Consider the following 16572-nt stretch of genomic DNA (forward strand, 5'->3'; position numbering starts at 1 on the left):
TTTCGCTTTGTCACAACAACCGGGGCCTGCAGCTGAAGCACAGCTGGACTCTCTTTCTCCCAGCCCTATAATTTAGTTTAACAGCTTTAGGGACAAGAGGAAATGACGGAGTGCCCTGGAGCCCCCACACTTGTTTCAAAAATTAGTTCCGTACCATGCTGTATATATACTCCTGAGTATTTTAGGCAAACAGTGTAGGCAGGTCAGGCCCAGATGGGCACTAGGCACCATTTACCCTGAGAGCTGGCAGGGCATCTCGGTGTGGGGAAGGCAGGAGGAGGTGACGGAGAGCAGATGTATGTGCCCCTGTGTGTGCGGAGGTGGGGGGTGGGGAAGGGGTGCAGGTGAGTGTGTGAAAGAGAGAGAGAAGCATGTCTTGGTGGATGAGTGTAAGTTGGTGTATGTGTGATACCTTGAAAAACATGTGAAGTATTTTGTACCAACATACATAAATCCTGCCCTCAGACCTAAGGCCTGAGTAAAATAAGCAAGGCACGTAAGGACAAACCTGTATGATGTCCCTTATATGAAATATCTAGCAACAGCAAATTTGTAAAGATAATAGATTAGAGGTTACCAAGACATGGGGGGAGAGGCAAGAGGAATTGTTGCTTGGTGGGTAAGGAGTATTTGTAAATTTGAGAATTAAAAAAACTCTTAGGCTGGAAAATATCATCACTATCCTACATTTAAACAGATGCCATGAAAGCAAAGGGTGATTGCTGATATTCATCAAAACTGTCAAAATCATCAAAAACAAAGAATGTCCAAAGAACTGTCCCAGCCAAGAGGAACCTAAGGAAACAGGATGGCTAAATGTAAGGTGGTATCATGGATGGGGTCCTGAAACAGAAAAAGGACATTAGGTAATAACTAAGACAATCTGAATAAAAGATGGACTTCAGTTAATAACAATGTATTGGTCCATCACTTGTGACAAATGCTTCCTACTAATGTATAATGCAACAGGAGAGTTCTAAGAGCTTAAGGGAATGCTCTGTAATATCTTTACAACTTTTCTGTACTTCCAAAACTTTCAAATTAAAATTTTATTTAAAAAGACCAATCTTAATTTTTTTTTAAATTTTATTTTAAAAAGGAAAAAAAGACCCCACCTCTTCCAGAAAGGCTTCACCCACTCATTTCACTTCTCCAGTTAATCCTCTGCATCTTCCTAGCATTTATTTCCAAAACTCACTGTGCATTTGAGTTTTTCCTCGCTATTTCCAGGTCTATGGGCTTTGTTGCTCCTCTTAAGGCCACAATGGGGACACATGTCCCCAGGTTGTACTTCAGTTCATCTGCAAAATCAGCCATGAACAAATCACCTCTTTGCTTCTGCCCCTTCAGAGGCAGAACAGAGATAATGTCACTATGTTGGGAGGGAGCTTTCTGAGATGTATATAACTTGTAGAAGAATGGTTGAAAGAATTAGATAAATTACTGTCCATGAACAGCTACTCACACACTCAGGACCCGGGGAATGAGTGATGTCAACAGTGGCTATAGCTACACCACAATTAACTCCTCATCCCTTCTTTTTCTCATGGAACTCTCATCCTTCTGTGATCCATCCAGCCCTTATACCTGCGTCCTAATCAATCACCAAATCCTCCCAATTCTGCTTCTTCTGTCCTACAGAGCCTTAGGAGGAAAGAGGAAGGCTGAACCCATGTAGACATTGCCCATCATCTTGCTTCAACACGTGGCAACAGAGTGTGGGTAAGAAAGTATCTCTTATGATACCTTGAGTTGGACATTTCGGGGCCTTATAACTGTAAGCTTTTACTCCAAATAAATACCCTTTATAAAAGCAAAAAAAAAAATCTGCTTCTTAGAAAATGCTTGTTTACATCCACTGTTCCCCTTCTGGCTCACCTAAGGCAAGAAATATGGTCATTTCGGGTCTTCATTTGCCTTCTTGCTACACTCTTGTCCTGTCCACTCTGACCCAAGTGATCTTTTCAATGCAAATATCTTAGCATGCCATTCCCCTGCTTAAAACCCTTCTGCATCAGCCCACATCCAAAATCCTTTTCAGGGTCACAGAGTTCTACTGTCTCACATTCCTACTGCCCATCTCTCCAGTCCCATCTCCACCGACCCAACCTTCCCCATTTTTACTGAGTAACTTTGACTTCTTCTACAGCAGAATACAAGTGGCTTCCTCAGGGAGATATGTCCTGGGAAGTGATACGCATTCACCCATATTTGGATTATGTCGAATAGCATCTTGTGGTTCCACCTAGGAAAGGCAAGATATAATTCACCCTGAGTGCAAAGCACAGAAAGCTCCCTGCTGGTCTTCTTTGCTGCTATCTCCCTTGGACCTAGCACAGTAACTGGCATATGATATGTCCACAGTCAACAGCTGCACTTTGATTAATTGATTGATCCACTGATTGACTCCTCTGTCTCATTCTGGAGCATGCTTAGAAAATGCTGACATTTCTCCTCGTTCACCTCTTTCACGCTTTAGTTTCCTTCTTTGAAATAAACTGCTAGTGACAGAAATATCAAGTCTCTTTCCAGAAGAGGAATTCTAAGATGTGTGATCTATCTCACTTGTCTTTTTTTTTTTTTTTAAAGATTTATTTTTATTTATTTAATTCCCCTCCCCTCCCCCGGTTGTCTGTTTTCTGTGTCTTTTTGCTGCGTCTTGTTTCTTTGTCCGCTTCTGTTGTCATCAGCGGTACGGGAAGTGTGGGCGGCGCCATTCCTCAGCAGGCTGCTCCCTCCTTCGCGCTGGGCGGCTCTCCTTATGGGTGCACTCCTTGCGCGTGGGGCTCCCCTACGCGGGGGACACCCCTGTGTAGCAGGGCACTCCTTGCGTGCATCAGCACTGCGCATGGGCCAGCTCCGCACGGGTCAAGGAGGCCGGGGCCTGAACCGCGGACCTCCCATGTGGTAGACGGACGCCCCAACCACTGGGCCAAAGTCCGTTTCCCCCTCACTTGTCTTTATTGAATTTATATCAGGTGGAAGTTTTGTCTATCTTTATCATAGTAATTCATTCATTGTTATACAAATTATAATAATAGGTAACCACATTAAACATGGCCCAAGAAGAGAAAATAAAATATATTTTTCACAGCTAGTTTGTCAAGATCAAGTTGAACAATGTTCTTGTGTATAAAGGTCACATTAAGGTTTACGTTAGTCCTTTTCAAGATGGTGATACAATTTCTGTGGCAGTACAGATACAAGGAGAGAAGATCATATGACTTTGTAATGAAAATGCTCTTTTGTTCTTCCCGGACCCTGTCCAAGCTCCCAGAATTCACCGAGGAAACTGCCTTATTAAGGGAATAGTAGGTCATGCGTTCTCCTCAGCCAAAGAACAGTTTCTGTGGTTAATTAATTTTTCTAGGCCTCTGACCTATTTGAATTTTGCCAAATTGCCATGAGAGGGAATTTTCTCCACATATCTGACTCTGCCTCAATGAGGAAGAACTGGCATCTTCCCAAAGAAGATATCCTCATAATAATTTTTACCACATCAGGTGGCTGCCATTGCTCAGGGGATTGTCACTTCAAATAAAGCTAGAAGTTGACATTAGGCTCTGTGATCTCTATATCTAAAGGTAAGTGTGACTCATTCTAAAAATCAGCCAGTCCAAGAAATGTGGCTTTGGAGTAGGTGCAAAGCACACATGCATGCATGTAAATGTGTGTATGAATGTGCATATGCACATGCATGCTTGTGCGAGGGCATGTGCTTGTGTGTTCATGTACATGTGAGTTTGTGAACTACACTGATCACACATTTGATTTCAAAGAACAAGGAGACTCTGCTCTCACGGGACCTCACAAGCCTTTCTTCCTCCAGAAAGGTCAGGATGGTTTTTAAGTTAACCTCACCCTTCTCTTAATCAGAACAGTTTTTCTCCATCTAGGTGAGCTCTTTATTATTTTTATTAGGGATTTTCAATGTATATTCCATGAATGGTTTTTAAAATATCAGTGAGTTTTTTGACTCTTCTTCAAATTATGTGTTCATGCGTTTACACATTGTTCAGGAACAGGGGTCCAGAAGCCCTTGGCAAATTCTCAGAGGGATCTAGGACCCCACAAAATAAAGAACCACCACTTAAAATAAAAGGAAGAAAAAGTGGAAGGCAGTAAAATGTGGTGTTTGGAGGCCAAGTTTTGGAGGTGGACTGGCCAAGACATCTAATCTCTCTACACCTCTTGCAAAGGAGTAGTCAGAGCTCACCTGAAGGAAATCTAGCCGTGAAGGACAGGCAGCACTAACCCAGTGCCGGGCAAATAACAAATGCTAGTTCATATATTTTTATACACTTTGGCCCTCCTCCCAAAGGAGCCTACACACCCTCTCTCCAGATCCCAGGCAAGGCCAGTGAAGCAATTCTCCCCAACCGGAACTCAAGATCTGGGAACCCAGCTTCTGCCATTCACTCAAAAACTGGTGGGCCAGGATGGGAATTCCCAGCACATTTCATTTCACAGGCCTGGATATGAGGATTTTCTCCAGTGACCAGAATGCTGAAAGAAACCCAGTAAGAATATCAGTTTTCCACGACTCCAAGGATTTCCTAAACCCTCCTAAGGGCCTTATCCTAATGTTAAACCACAATGAGCACACCAGCCTTTGGAAATCACAGCGTATTGATGATTGCTTAGCTCATCACAGTCCTGGGCGCTACATTTGGCAACATTCCTTTTCCAATGTACCAAGAGATGAGATGCAGAGACCTGAATTCTGACCTAAATTAACAACCCTTTCCATTTTCTCCCTCACCAGCTTGTGGGCACCTCTGGGGCAGGACTGTGTCCTACTCAGCGTATTATCCCATCAGCAGGTATACCAGGTAGCCTAGTCTAAATGCTCCTTGAACAGATTTAGCATTTGGGTTAAAATTTCTTGGGCATTTTGTAGCAGCTGGGACTTTTGCTATGATTCTGATATTGACTGACGATGTCATAGGAAAAATCACCTATATTCGTGGCATGCTTGTCATGTGCAAAATAACCCTTGTGATTCTTTTCTTCAAGGCACCAGCTAAGCAAACACAGAACAGTTAATATTTACATTTGAAAGAAGTCTGTGATAAACTGTTTTATGTTCTCACAATTTTTCCTTCCTTCGCTGCCCATGCTAGGGTGTACTGTAGGCAGAGTATGCATCTTCATTCCAGTGATTTGAGCTTGACCATGGGTCATTCTTCAACCAATGGAAATAGGATGGAAGGGTCACTGTGCCCATTCCAAGTCAGGGCCTTAAGAAGCATTCCTGTTTTTTTGTTTTTGTTTTTTTCTCTTCCTAATGCAATTGTAATACCTACCACCAGAAGGACTTGCCTTAGAGAATGGCAGCTTCTTCATTCTGTTTCCTATGATAAGACCCAAGAAAAGAAGTCTTAAGCCAACAATAGAGCAGATGGAGCCTGAGGGCAGCTTTGCCCAGCTGCTGCTCAGCTGAGTTGCAGTTGACCCGCAGACCCATCATAATTGTTTATTGTTTTAAGCCAACTGATATTGGGCTTTATTGTTATGTAAAATTATTCACCAGAAACAGGACCATCTAACTTAAATCCTGCCTCTTCCAGGAAGCCTTCTCTGATTAAAAGTGATTTACTCCCCCATCTGATTTTCTGGACAACTCATGAAGCATTCTGTCATATACTCCTTTATATTGTTAGTCACCATTTTTTGTGTTGTCTTCCCAATCAGATTGCTAACTCCTGAATTCCAGAAATGTATCTTCTACTTGTTCATGTATCCTACTCTTCTTGGCTTATTCAATTGCCTATAATATATGGTTATTTGACAGTTTTCATTAATAATACATAATAATAGTTCTCAAATGTTCTATTGAAAAGTGCCATTGTAGCAAGTTGTATCAATACAATCACAAATAGAGTTGAAAGTGGCATTTAATCATAGTTACTAGCTTTCATTGCTAAGCACCAAGAACTGTTCCAAGCATTTACATTAACCCATTAATCCTCACAATAGGCATATGAAAGAGATACCATTATTTTTCCCAAGTTCATACACCCAACAAGTGGGGGAGCCAAAGATTAGAATTTAGATCATCTCACTACAGATCCTATGCTCTTCACTAAACAGACCATCAGTCCCTTCCCTAACCACACTGGGTCATTCAGCCTCGTTTTCATTGTAGGTGGGGAGCTCCCAACAGCCTAAAGCAGCCCACTCTGTCGTAGACAGCACCAACTGTCAGAAAGGTCTTCTGCGTATTGATGCAAAATCTGATCCATCTACCTTTTGGGGCACTACAGAACAAGTCTTCTTTCTCCAACAGTCCACCAGATGACTGAAGGTTGCTACAATATCCCTGCTAAACTTTTTCTCCCCCAATACAAAAGAGGCAACCAACACTTTCCTGGGTTAGTCCTCAGGTGGTGAGGGACCCTGTTGTTTTCATCATTGATTTCCCAGTACTAGTATAGAGCTTTGCACACTCCCAACACAGCCTCACCTATAGTGTTTGTGAAAGTGTTTTAAAATCAGTAAAGCTTGGACAAAAATGTGAGGCATTTTGAATATTATTAGAACAAGTACTCAACAAATGCTTGTTGGATTGAATTAGACACAGCCACTGAAAAATCTTTGAGATTTCCAAAGGCAAAATTTCCTGCATTTTGGATTTCTTTACTGATTTCAGAAAAGTAAGTGATGCATTCTCCTGATACCTGTGTTTTAAGGCATGTGGTAGAATCATTTAACAGAGAGTTTAAAGTTACTTAAAATCTTGTCTAAAAAGTGGTAACAGGCTATGGGAATAGTTGTCACAAGTGATGTACATATAAAGAACTCCCAGGAAAGGTCAGTACCAGAAACATCATCATTGGTAGCCACAGTTCAGAAAGTACCACTTGGATACGTATCTTTGAAATGTATACCCCCTGGTTTACATCCCAATGACTTTATCGGGTTCCTGCTCAGTTTTTGCATGCTAAATAAAATGAAAATGCTCCTTTGCAATAATTTAATTCCTATGGGATTCTACACATACAAATATGATTCTTTTGGCAAGTTTTATTTGTTTTGACAAAAATTAGTGCTATTGCTTTATGTACTTCTTCCTAACAAAGAAAAAGAAAAAAAAGAGAGCATATAGCTAGGTGGTTAAGAGCATGGTTTTTGGGGCTAGAGATATAAGAGTCCCAGTTCTGAATCTTCCATTTATGAGCTGAATGTCCAGGATAAGCTGCTACAGTTCTTGAAGTCTCAGGTTCCTCGTGCTAAAATGAAGATAATAATACACCTCCATCCTAAGCTTGTTTTGAGGATAAAAATGAAGAAAAGCAATTAGCATGGTACCTAGCCCACGGGCATTACCTATCATTACAACCAATGCTTTTAAATTGGATTGATAGGTGATGAAGTTGGAACCTTGTAAACTTCAAAGTATTTTAAACTACTAAGGATCAGTTTATTATACTATATAGCTTGTATTCAGATTATACATATGGAAATAGCATAGAGCTTTCCATTTACCACACAATGAATAAAGATGGGGTATCAGTATTCTCTGAGTCTCAGCTTCATTTTAGAAGGCTAAGTTGACTAATGGCAAACTTTAGTTATATTTCTTCATGTGCTATAGGCTAGAAATCAGCTTTGCAAGTTGGAGAGAAGCTATAATTAGTAACAAAAACGAAGTACTCTCTCTACTTAACATGCCATGTTCACATACTCCTGGAAAGAAAAGCTACTCTTTAAAAAAATATATGACTTATTGATTGAATGTCAGTGTATGATGAGCCCAGTGTGGTTGAAGAAAATAGGGTAAAACTCAATTAACATGAATGCTTAGGACCTAGCTCAGTAGACTACTTTCCTGTGCTGCCCTCTGTTCCCTTCTTCCTTTCTTCCTTACGTCCTCCCTTTTGTACTTCCATTTATCTTTCTTCTATTCTTTCAGTATTTTTGAGCATATGCCACATGCCTAAGTTTGGCCATTCCAAAGATGAACAAGGCCCAGGCTATACCTAGGAAGGTCACACTCCAGTGGGGAAAAGAGACACATAAAGAGAAAATCAAAAAGCCACATTCAAGTGCAGCATTAAAGACAGATGGACACAATGTAGAAGCTCCAGTGTCTAGATGTAGAGAAGCTTACAGAGTAGGTGACATGAGGACTAAGCTGAGCATTAAAAGGGAGACTTCATTAATTTCCATCTTCATTGGATTAAAATTTTAAAAATATATATTGGATTGCTCTCCAGACTTAACTTTCCCTAAAGTACGACAAACATAATATAAGTGAGTCTTTCATGAGATGACTGAGATGCATATAGTGCAAATAAATTTTATTTTATAGCAATAAAAAGGCAGATGTTTGGGAAGACAGTCTGCCCTGAATGTTAATAAAAGAAATTTATTTTACCCAATATGTTTTTGCATGTTTTGTCTCTTTTTCCTAATCCTAGGGCTGGGGGTGAAATTCCAGTTGAAAGGTTTGCTGAGCTGGGTTTTAAGTGATATCCCACCCCAGGGATATAAACGCTACATGTGCATTTAGGTCCATGCCAGATGGGGCTCAGAACAAGGGTCTATCTATCACTGAGGGGCACCTACTGATCCTCTTCAACATTTTGGAACACCTACTACTTGGTTTAGTAAAAAAGAGATTGGCTTTGGTTTCAGAAAGATCTAGCCTCAAATACCAACTCTCACACTTATTATCTCTACAACTCTGGGCAAATGCCTTAACCTCCCAGTTCTTCTCTGCCAAGTGGATAAAGAGATGCCAAATCTATATTACAGTTCTAATGGCTATGCAAGGTAACTCAGCTACCATTTCTCAAGGGAGAACAAGCTGCACACCAAGCTCTTTGCTTTGAGGAATTTGCATACAGCCTCTCATGTCAGTTCTGTGAGATACATACATACTACGATTATTCCCACTTTATCGATGAGCAAACAGTCTTGAAGAGATCAAATAACTCATCTAAGCTCACCCAGCTAACAAATGGCAGAACTATGACTCAAGCCCAGTTTTGTCTGACTCCAAAGACAAAGAAGTAGAACTCAAAAATATTATTTTTTCTGCCCTCCTTCCTTTATCTGTGGAATCCTCCAACAGAGACAGAACGGCCGAAAAGGCTTCATGTTCACTCATATGGGTTGAATTGTTCCCCCTCTCACCTCATCCAAGGGTATATTAAAGTCTTAATCCTTAGTACTTCAGAATGGGAGCTTATTTGGAAACAGAGTCATTAGAGATGGAATTAGGTAAGTTAAAATGAGATCATACTACAGGTGGGTGAGCCCTTAAACCAGTATGACTCCTGTCCTTATAAGAAGGGGAGAGCAGACAGACAGACACTGGGGCAAAGGTCATGTGATGGCACATGAGGCAGAGTGATGCATCTACAAGCCAAGGAATGTCAAGTATCATCAACAAACACCAGACGCTAGAGAGACATGGGACAGATTCTCTCCTTCAAGCATGTCCCTGCCAACACCTTCATTTCAGACTTGTAGTCTCCAGAACTGCAAGACAATAAATTTCTGTTGTTTAAAGCCACATAGTTTGTGGTATTTTGTTATGGTCATATTTTGGAACAGTCATATTCCCAGTCTTCCTTGTAGTTAAGATATAGGTATATGGACTTAAACATACAAATGAGAATCACCTGCCCTTGATTTGGCATCACAAAATGTTGATTCAAAGAAGGGGTTATTCAGCATCACTGTGGAAATGGGCAACAGCCACAGCAGCTGCCCAAGGCCACAGGAACCATGGTTCTAGCTGAGGGGCCCAGTGCCAGCCAGAGGGTCTAGATATGTGGCATGATTTAAGTCCTTATTCCAGGTTGCATCATCTACAACCCTACTTGCAAACTCTTCCGGAAAATCTGTGAGCTACCCAATATCTTTTAAATAAATTCCTTGAACCAGGAAGAATAATATTTCTGCTGCTTGAAACTAAGAGCGTTGGCCAGCCAGCTGCCAAAGTCACTCATGAAGTCCCAGGTTGGCTGACCAGCCTACGCTGTCTCCAGCACTGCCTGCCTCTGTTGGCCTTACTTCCACATCAGGAAGGCATCCTGTTGTTCCTCAGGAACAACAGGCCAGACTCTCCCTAATACCCCAGCCAAGAATAGGTTATATTTCTAACAAGACTTTTCTAAAGGTGTGAGGTCAACCACAGAAAAAATAAAAATACTAATAAAAGTGTCTACTCTTAAACCCTCAGGTCAAACCTGATCTGAGGAATTAAAAATAATAATAATAATCAGGAGGGCTCCCTGACTTACTCTTGACTACCTCCCATAAAGCAGGGTCCAGTTCTTTCCCTTCCAATAGAACTTCCCAATGGTCTTCATGCCTTGAAGTTTGACTTCAACTAACAGGCCCCAAAAGAAGAGGAAATTTACTTGAGTATCTGTTACTGCATGTCCAAGTTCTGCTTTATTTTTTGCTCAAAGAATAATCTCCAAACATTCAAACCATAAATTGTAATTTTTATTCATTCATTTCTTTCTTAACCTGTAGGTATTCAATATTTATTATTCTCATTTTAAAATTTTAAATACCTCCTTTTTTCTTTTTTTTAAAAAGATTTATTTATTTAATTCCCCACCTCCCGCGGTTGTCTGTTCTCTGTGTCTATTTGTTGCGTCTTGTTTCTCTGTCCGCTTCTGTTGTCTTCAGCGGCACGGGAAGTGTGCGCGGCACCATTCCTGGGCAGGCTGCACTTTCTTTCGCACTGGGCGGCTCTCCTTACGGGGCGCACTCCTTACATGTGGGGCTCCCCTACATGGGGGACACCCCTGCGTGGCACGGCACTCCTTGCGCACATCAGCACTGCGCATGGGCCAGCTCCTCACGGGTCAAGGAGGCCCGGGGTTTGAACTGCGGACCTCCCATGTGGTAGACGGATGCCCTAACCACTGGGCCAAGTCCATTTCCCCTTTTTTCTTTTTATAGATGTCTCCTAGGACATTCTAATCACCCCACTCCAGCTTATCTCCCTATCATCAAGATTTCCCAAGTTCAATAACTCTTATTTATGTTACATGAAACTGTGATTTCAGTCCATTGCTATAAACTCAGACAGTTGAGAATCAGGATAAATTTCAAGGTCACCTGCCTGACATTCAAGGCCCCACAGGATCACACCCTATTCTACATATTCTTATCTTCCAACGGAGTCATACTAGTCTTTGACCTCTAAATTAAATTATTTTACTCAGGCTCTTCCCTTGGATAGAATGGCCATCTTAGATCTTCTTTTATTCATTCAGCACTCAGTCACTTAATAATTGAATAAGTATAGTAACTGAAGTAAAGCTGATAATATATAGAGCACCCACATGTCTATTTCAAAGCACACTAAACAGCTGAATCTGTATTTCCCAAGATTCCAGGATTGCTGAGCCATTTCTTTGTTTTCTTTCTTTTTGTTCTTTCTTAACTATAACTATTCTGCACAATGCAGAACAACTATCTCCAAAAGTACCTAAGAAGAACTTGAACTCATCGTCACATTGTCAACACCAAAGAACACACTTTCATTGTAAATGTCAGAAAGAAGAGCTTTGGGGAAATCTCCATGGGAGTCAGATAACACAAGAAATCTTTACACAAGTGCCTACAACCATCACCACCACTACCCCCAAACACATTTTTGAAAAATCTTCACAGCAATTTTTGATACTTTCCTAAGTATTGAAGCAAATGATATGATATTAGAGCTATATCAGGTGACAGAGTTTGGAAAGCATATTTTCTAGGATCTATATTATCTCTACGAATGGGCAAACTGTCTCTGAATACTGAATGTTTTTTCCCCTCTGGCAGAGAATGTATTTTGACCATCTTTGAAATAAATATATGGTTCCAAGCTAGAAAATATTTAATCATTTGAAATGAAAATCAGAATTATCCCTATGAATTACGTCCATATATGCAAAGCATATTTTCCTAAAGAATCACTAAAAATAGATAATATGAAAAATAACATACAAGTTTCAAATCAAAGAAATTTATTTTGGACACCAAACTTCTCAAGTTCCTTCTTCCAAGACTCTGAAAAATTCAAACTAAAGAGCAATATCAACAAGTAGTCAACAGCAGAGTCTCAGAGACTGTCACTCAGCAGTCTGCCACTAAAGAAAGGAATTTTTATAAAATAGTCAAGATCTTATGAGGCAAACTCACTTCACTAGCACTATTCAAAAACCTGAATAACAAAGATTAACATGATCCCCACCAAATGATGAAAACTATTAAACATTTTATATTTAAATTAATAAAGCTCTTCTATTTCTTATGATATGGATGACTAAGATAACCAAAAATGACTTCCACTATAAAACACCTAAAAATTCTAGATAAAATATTCTTAAATGCAGAGGAAAATAATAATAAAGAAATAAATATCTAGGTACCAAAAATAAGAAAAGAATTAAAAAACATATAGAGGAAAATACATAAACTGATGGATCAGCTGTGGATATGGGTCAGGTAGTCATTTGTGGTAATAAGGAAGACTGGGGCTTAAGATTTAATGCCCACATTGGAACAGAAGAGCTCACAAAAAGCTATACCTTGAGGGGGAGACTGGTAGACTGGAAAATACATGCAAGAGCATAGGGAGAACACAAGAAAGCTCATCTTTTGACCAAAAAAAAATGTTTCCTTTCATAATTTGCATCATGGATCTACATCTCACTTCATTTGGGATTGGAATTGATAATAATTGCATGATGAGGAAACCCAAACCAAGAAATTAACATAAGTATGGTCCAGATGAGTTCAAAATCAGAAATTGCAAAGATATATTGAGATAACCCACCATAACAAGCAGAAAACAAAGAACTAGATTAGACTCCCTCAAATTTCATATAACAGAATCATTAAACTGTGAAAAAGAGTATATTTGGACATTTAAAAACTTTAAAGAAGGAATTTAAATATAATCAAATAATAAGATATGCACACAAAATTTCCAGATAAATTTAAAATGTACCAAAAAGAATTTCCAGAAATTAAATATATAATCATTAAAATTAAAAACGCAAAGAAAGGGAAGTGGCTGTGGCTCAATTAGTTGGGCTTGGGAAGCAGACTTGGCCCAATGGATAGGGCGTCTGCCTACCACATGGGAGGTCCATGGTTCAAACCCCGGGCCTCCTTGACCCGTGTGAAGTTGGCCCATGCACAGTGCTAATGCACGCAAGGAGTGCCGTGCCACACAAGGGCGTCCCCCACGTAGTGGAGTCCCATACACAAGGAATGCACCCTGTAAGGAGAGCCACACAGTGAGAAAGTGCAGCCTGCCCAAGAATGGCATCACACACACAGAGAGATGACACAGCAAGATGATGCAACAAAAATAAACACAGATTCCCAGTGGACACAGAGAGCAGGCAACTGGGGCGGGGGGGGGGGGGAGGGGCAGAGAAATAAAAATAAATAAATAAATAAATCTTTTAAAAAAATTTAGTTGGGCTCCCATCTACCATATGGGAGGCCCTGGGTTCATGTCCTTGGGCCTTCTTTTGAAGGCAGGTTCATCTGCACACTGCGGACAGCCACCAGCCCAGGCACCACAGAGTGCCACCAGCCTGCAAGCACCACAGAGTGCCCCTGGCCCACAGGTGCCGTGGAGTGCCCCTGGCCCGCAGGTGCTGTGGAGTGCCCCTGGCCCATGGGCGCCACAGAGAGCCGACTCAGCAAGGTGATGCAACAAAAAAGGGAGACAAGAAAAAGCGCAGAAGAACACACAGCAAATTGACACAGAGAGCAGAAAGCGAGCAAGTCACAAGGGAGGGGGGGGTTAATAAATAAATAAATACAAACAGACAGAGAAGAACGCACAGCAAATGGACACAGAAAGCAGACAGCAAGCAAAAAGCCACAGGGTGGGGGGAATTTAAAGAAAGTATGGTAAAGTGGATTAGACACAGTTGAAAAGGGAATTAATTAACTGGAAAATAGATATAAGGAAATTATCCAAAATGCAGATAAGAGAAATAAAGACATAACAATGAGAGAATTCCATTTTTTATAGTACTCTTCCAATGAAAAGAAATAACAATGATGCATAAAATAATTTACAAGTATATAACTTTAAATTAATCAATGAGATCAAAAGAAATGAAAAAAAGGCAAAAGAAATCAAAGTGGAGTTCCAAAGAAATATGAACCCCAGAGTCTGGACTCACTGGGATGTACTTGTAAAGCATGGTGACCTTTGGGGTGTAAGGACCAGGAGAAAAATTACAGGGACACCCCGGAAGTGTATTTAAACAAATACCACCTACATAAAATCAGAAACCTAGAAAGCTAAATTTCCAGACCATAAACAGTGCATGTCTTACTCATTCCCCCAGAAACCTTAAAAAATTACCTGTAGCATAAGGTAGCATTGAATAGAGGGAAAATTACTTTCCCTGACAATTTGTAGCCACAAGCTGGCTCTCATACAAGTATGTAGCCCTAACTGGGTGGGCTGAACAACCTCAAATTTTAAAAATGCAGACAATCTTCCTAACTTGGTAGTGCCTAGATGTCTGGCAGAAGTAAATGCACATCCTCTCTGGAAGAAGTTGCATTAAATTTCCACCAAGGAATACTAACTCATAGTGGATCATCACAGTGTACATTAGAAAATAAGGCAGGAAGAGCTGAGGGTGGGGGAGGGGGAAGCAGAATCAGACCCATGATGGCTCTAAAATTTAGAATTAAAATGCAAAAACATAAAATAAGTATGCTTAATATGCTTAAGTAAATAAAATAAGGAATTGAAAGTATAAACAAAACCAAGAAATTATTTTTAATCCCAAAATGATCAAGAAAAGGACTTCTAGAAATAAAGAATATTCTACATAAAATTAGAAACTCAGTGAATAGATTTAATAGATGCTTAGACTCAGCTGAAAACAGGATTAGTAGACTGGAAAATAGAGCTAGCAAAACATTCCAGAATAGAGCACAGAATTAAAAAGGGAGAAACATAAAGAGAAGAGGTTAAGAGACAGAGAAGATAGTGTGAGGTTCAAACACATACCTCCTTGGAATTCTTAATAAGAGGGGAGAATGAATAATGGAAAGAAAATATGAAAAGATAATGGCTGAGAATTTTCCAAAACTGTAAAAGGACCCTTATTCTCACATTCAAAAAGCACAAGAATCTTAGAAAATACATGCTTAGACACCTAGAGAAACTGTTAAATATTTTATCAATGATAAAATGGATATTTTAAAAGAAGACAGAGATAAAAGGGAGATAATTTATAAAGAAAAGACAATCCAACCCTGATTCCTCCACAAGGCAGAAAAAAACAGTGAAATCAAATTTATATGGAAGGGTAAAGTACCCTGAATAGCTGAAGCCATCTTGAGAAAGAAGAATGAAGTTGGAGGATTCACACTTTCCAATCTTAAAACTTATTGCATAGCCACAGTAATAAAAAAAAATAGCAACATACTGACACATGGACTGACATTTAGACCAATGGAATTGAACTGAGAATTCATAAATAAACCCTTCACATTTAAGTCCAACTGATTTTTGACAAGGGTGCCAAGTCCACTCAATTGGGAAAGAATATCTCTTCAACAAATGTTGGAAAAACTGGATGTCCATATGCAAAAGAATGAAGGCGGATCCCTATCTCACATCATACATAAAAAATACAAAAATCAAATCAAAATGGATCAAAGGCCTAAATATAAGAATCAGAATTATAAACTCCTAGAAGAAAACAGAAAAACACTTTCAGGACTTTATATTAGGCAACGGTTTCTTAGACTTTACACCCAAAGCAAAAACAACAAAAGAAAAAGTAGAAAAATGGGACCACATCAAAATTTAAACTTTTGCGTATCAAAGGACTTTATCATGAAAGTAAAAGGACAACCACAGAATGGGAGAAAACATTTGGAAACAGCGTATCTGATGAGAGCTCAATACACAGGATATATCAACAATAAAAAGACAAACAACCCAATTTAAAAATGAGCAAAAGACTCTAATAGACATTTCTCCAAAGAAGATATTCAAATGGCAAGGAGCACATGAAAGGATGCTCGATATCATCAGACTTTAGTGAAATGCATTTCACACCCATTTGAATGGTTATTATTAAAAAACAGAAAATCACAAGTTTTGGAGAGGATGTAGAAAAATAGGAAGAGTCACGATTGTTGTGGTAAAGTAAAATTGTGCAGCAGCAGTGTAAGACATTTGGGCAGTTCCTCAGAAAGCGAAGTACAGGATTACCATATTACCCAGTAATCCCACTTCCAGGTATATACCCAAAAGAATTGAAAGCAAAGACTTGGCCAGATATTTGCAAGATATGATCCAATGTTCATAGTGGCATTATTCTATAATCACCAAAAGATGGAAACAACACAAGTATCCAACAGCCAATGATAGGGCAAACAAAATGTGGTATATACACACAATGGAATATTATTCAGTCATAAAAAAGGAATAGTTCTGGTACATGCAAAAACATGGATGAACCTTGAAGACATTATGTTTAGTGATGTAAGCCAGACACCGAAGGACAAAAATACTGCCTGATCTCACTGATATGAAATAATTAGAATAAGCAA

Source organism: Dasypus novemcinctus, chromosome 15 (assembly GCF_030445035.2).
Source record: "Dasypus novemcinctus isolate mDasNov1 chromosome 15, mDasNov1.1.hap2, whole genome shotgun sequence".
Classification (NCBI taxonomy): Eukaryota; Metazoa; Chordata; class Mammalia; order Cingulata; family Dasypodidae; genus Dasypus; species Dasypus novemcinctus.